This window comes from Coenobita brevimanus, chromosome 15 (assembly GCF_032717465.1).
Source record: "Coenobita brevimanus isolate Jiangsu-jjx chromosome 15, ASM3271746v2, whole genome shotgun sequence".
Taxonomy (NCBI): Eukaryota; Metazoa; Arthropoda; class Malacostraca; order Decapoda; family Coenobitidae; genus Coenobita; species Coenobita brevimanus.
The window spans coordinates 12,270,299-12,274,369 of record NC_136968.1 but is presented as its reverse complement, the minus strand read 5'-3'; the positions used below and the strand labels follow the sequence as shown (position 1 = coordinate 12,274,369).

Below are 4,071 nucleotides of genomic sequence, written 5' to 3'. Positions count from 1 at the left end.
GACACAGCCAGTCCAGCAGTAGTATTGTTGTGTTTTTATATTTGAATCTGCTTTTAATTTTATGTCATTTAGGTCATTGTTGTCATTATACTTGCTGATTTGAAGAAAAACGTACAGTGAGTGGCATTATTGGTATTGTATGAAATTATTAAGCAACGTTGGGTCTGGTTAGTACTTGGATGGGTGACCGCCTGGGAACACCAGATGCTGTTGGCATCCCTACGTGTCAAGTGGGGTTGGTGGAGGATTAGTGCCCCTCCCTGTAAAACAATTAACTCTAAGCCGTTGGCCACCCCGTTTGGGATACATGGCGTCTGGCAATGAATGAATGAATGAACAAGACATCTCGATCTAGAGGAAGATAGCTTCCACAGTTTTGGGGCTGGGCGAAGATTGATACACTGTATCATGTAATGTGACTCCTAGCCAGAAGATCTCTCCACAATTCTCAAGAACTCTGTGCTGCAGCCCTTCTAGGTAACGCATCTTGACCTAATTGTTCCCAACCATTCACAATCCCTCGGATAGCCATTAACTCAAGGGGCACCAATTTTTCAATGGTTTTTATGTTCTTATGTCCCCTACATTTAATTTTAACATTTCTCAGCACCCCCTCCGAGTCTGAATGTGTGGAGATGACTTTATCTAATGGCCACTGGGATTTTGGTTGGTCTGTTTTAACTAAGACCACATCTCTTATGTTTATAATTGACTTTTTACTGGCAGCTTGAGCCCCATTAAACCTTTCTCGTTGATTCAAAAGATAATCTTCGCCACAATGTCTATGACAGATGTTCTATACGTTTTTCAATGTTGATATCCCTCACGCAGATGTTGCCCTGGTTCATCATTCTCTATAATGGGATCATCTACTTCCTTCTGGACATTAACAGCACCAGATGGAGCTTTCTGCCATACAACATATGAGCTGGTGTCGAGGCTGCATTCGTTACACTAGTATCTCCCAGATAGGTTAAAGGCCTATCTTTAATTCTAGCTTTGATTTTAGTTATTACTGTTCTCAGCTCTTTTCTAGTGATATTAGTTTTGTGTTAGGTTTTCATAAGGCAGTTCTTCACAATAACAATCATTCGTTCTGTGAATCCATTTTGCCATGGGGCTCGAGGAGCTATGAACTATTATAATTTAGAATTCCCAACGTCAACTTAACCTTTGGGTTATTCATTGTACTTAAAATTAGAGGTGATGCTCCAATGAAATTGGTTCTGATGTCGCTTATTAATTTACTAGGACAAAACCGCTTAGCTGCAAGTCTTCGGAATACATTCAGGAATGACTCTGAACTGAAATCCTGCCATTTCTTGATGGACTGCCCTAGTGTAGGTGCAAGTAAACAAACATATATACACCTCATGGGGAGCTCCCTCACCTGTAACAGTTATGGCCCCAGTGTAATCAGCTCCACAAAGTTCGAAGAGCTGACTCACATTTACCCTATCCTTTGGTAATGCAGGTGGTCCTGGATACTCATATGGTCGTTGTTCATACTTCCTACATATATTGCAACTCTTACGATATATTTTTACAACCTCTCAATCCCTAGAAAACAAACACCTTTCTTGGACTTGGGCCAAAGTCTGTGGCACACCTCCATGAAGAATTTGGCTTCTTTAACAGTTACCTGTACAAAATAATCATTTTTGGGTAAAAGTATAGGATGTCAAGTTTGGAGAGGCAAATCATCCTTTACTATTCTGCCACGGCATCTGATTAGGCTCTTTCCATCTAAGAATATTCGTATATCTCTTATCAGCTCATCATTGCTGCTAGTGCCTTGGCATGATAGGTCAAATATTTCTCCATAATATTTCCTTTGCAACTTTTTCATCCAATAATCCGTGGGATCAAATTCCCCAAACCCTACTTCCTTATTTAAAAATTTTACAACTAATTTAGTAGTGTTAAGGAGTTGTCATATTGATGAAAATCTACTGATGTCAATCACGTCTGGCTCAGGTACTACAGGATGCAGGTTTACAACACTAATTAACCTCAGTAATATATCTCATCCATCCATCCATTGCCAGACGCCATGTATCCCAGACGGGGTGGCCAAGGGCTTAGAGTTAATTGTTTTACAGGGAGGGGCACTAATCCTCCACCAACCCCACTTGACACGTAGGGATGCCAACAGCATCTGGTGTTCCCAGGCGGACACCCATCCAAGTACTAACCAGACCCAACGTTGCTTAACTTCGCTGATCGGACGGGAAGCGGTGTACTCAACGTGGTATGGCCGTTGGCAATATATCTCATGCTATTCTTTATTAAGTAACCATTTAATACCTTTAAACCATAAGTCATCTTTGATCTTTCTCTTTACTGTCAAGCCTCTTGAGAGCAGATCAGCTGGGTTTAGACTGGAGGATACATTCATAAATTTATATTTGGAAGACAGTTCTTTTATGGTCTTCACTCTATTTTGGACTAAAGGAATTTTACTGTCCTCTTTTCCTATCCAGTAAAGACAAAGTTCACTGTCAGTCCATATACAAGATACCTGACCAATTTAGTTCCTACTTCTGTGAAAGCCAATTCCTTTTGAGGTAGGGTTCTTCCTTTAATTAGTGCAACTCTGGCTTTGGACATAATTTTAATATAATTTCTTGTTGCACATTAAGCTACTGCCCCATATGCCTTTTGAGAAGCATCACAAAATATATGCAAATGTGACTGGTCGTTACTGTTTATCTGGCTGGGAATACCTATGCTTAATGGTTTTTTACATTCCTTTCTAGTCTGTTCCCAATGTTCAACAAACATTTCACCCAGTTCAGTGTCCCAGTCTAACTTTTCTCGTCAAACCTCTTGTAATAAGCATTTGCCCCTAATAACTATGGGAGTGTTGCACCAGAGAACTTAATTGGTTTTAAACTTATTTCATCAGCCCTCGTATCCCATTTAAGACCCAACAGATTTAGAGTTTTGGGAATGTCAATATTAGGATAGTCCTCTTGTATTCTATTCCTTAAACGCAGTGAATTTGTATTCCAGCTCTGTAATGACAAATGTGCCTTCCCAAATTTGGAATTGGCTAATTCCGGCTCTGTATCAGCAACACATTGTAAGGTATCCATATAGAAGAACAGCACTATTTCAGGGCATTTGGCATTTTAAAAAATAATGATGATTCAAAGTGTTGCATAGTAGGAAAGGGCTAGCAAAAGGGCCAAAGAGAACCAGTCGAAAACAGTAAGGTTTCAAAAGACTATCCTCATTTTGAGGGTCATGAGGCCAGAGGAATTTTGTCAATTTCCTATCCTCTTCTGTCAAATCCTGTTCTGAGAAAAGCCTTACTAATGTCTGCTGTATATGCATACGGTTTCTCTCTAAATCTTAGTAACATATTTCCCAACTTCTCTCTCCGTGTAGGTCTACAGCATAGGCCATCATTCAAGCTAGCTAATCCTTTGGACGCTTTACTACTGCAATTAAAAACTATACTTATGGGAGTTTTTACTGACTCCTTCTTTAAAGCACGATGTGGTAAATAATGTCCATCTTTATGATTACTAGTGAACTCTACCTCTTCCTTAAATATATTCCTCAATTGATACCTTATAATATTATCATATATTATTAGATGTTCTGGGTTGTCACTCAACTTTTTTTAGAAGAGAGTTTAACTGAGCCTCTGCTGCCTGGTAATTTGTTGGTAGCTCCGAATTATTTAGCTTCCATGGTAATCCAACCCAGTACTGTCCATCTTTAAATTCCACAGACTGATCATACAAATCCATAGTGATATTCTCTTCAGGGGTTGGTTCTTCAGGATGTATTCCCAAACTATCCAAGTCCGACAATTTGTGTACAGGTTCAATTTTCTCATCCAATAAGTCATTTACTTGAGTAGAATCAACTTCTGCACCTATTCTAGCCACCATCAATGACTGTGTGGCAGGGTAACAAAGACTGAGTTTACAAATTTGGCCCTTCTCTGGCTTGGGCTGGAAAAGGCCATTGGCTCATAATAAGGCAACCTCCCGGACTCTTGAACAACTGTACTTTTTTTTTCTTGAAAGTCCTATGTAGGAATCTTCCACAGTAATC

At 39.6% G+C, this 4,071-nt stretch overlaps 1 non-coding gene across 1 annotated transcript; it reads right to left on the bottom strand.

Moving 5' to 3' along the window:
* Positions 1-2,146: 2,146 nt before the first annotated feature.
* LOC145390786 (5S ribosomal RNA) lies at positions 2,147-2,265 on the bottom strand. Its single transcript, XR_013895708.1, has one exon. It is a non-coding gene; the product is annotated as a 5S ribosomal RNA (ribosomal RNA).
* Between the last annotated feature and the right edge of the window lie 1,806 nt (positions 2,266-4,071).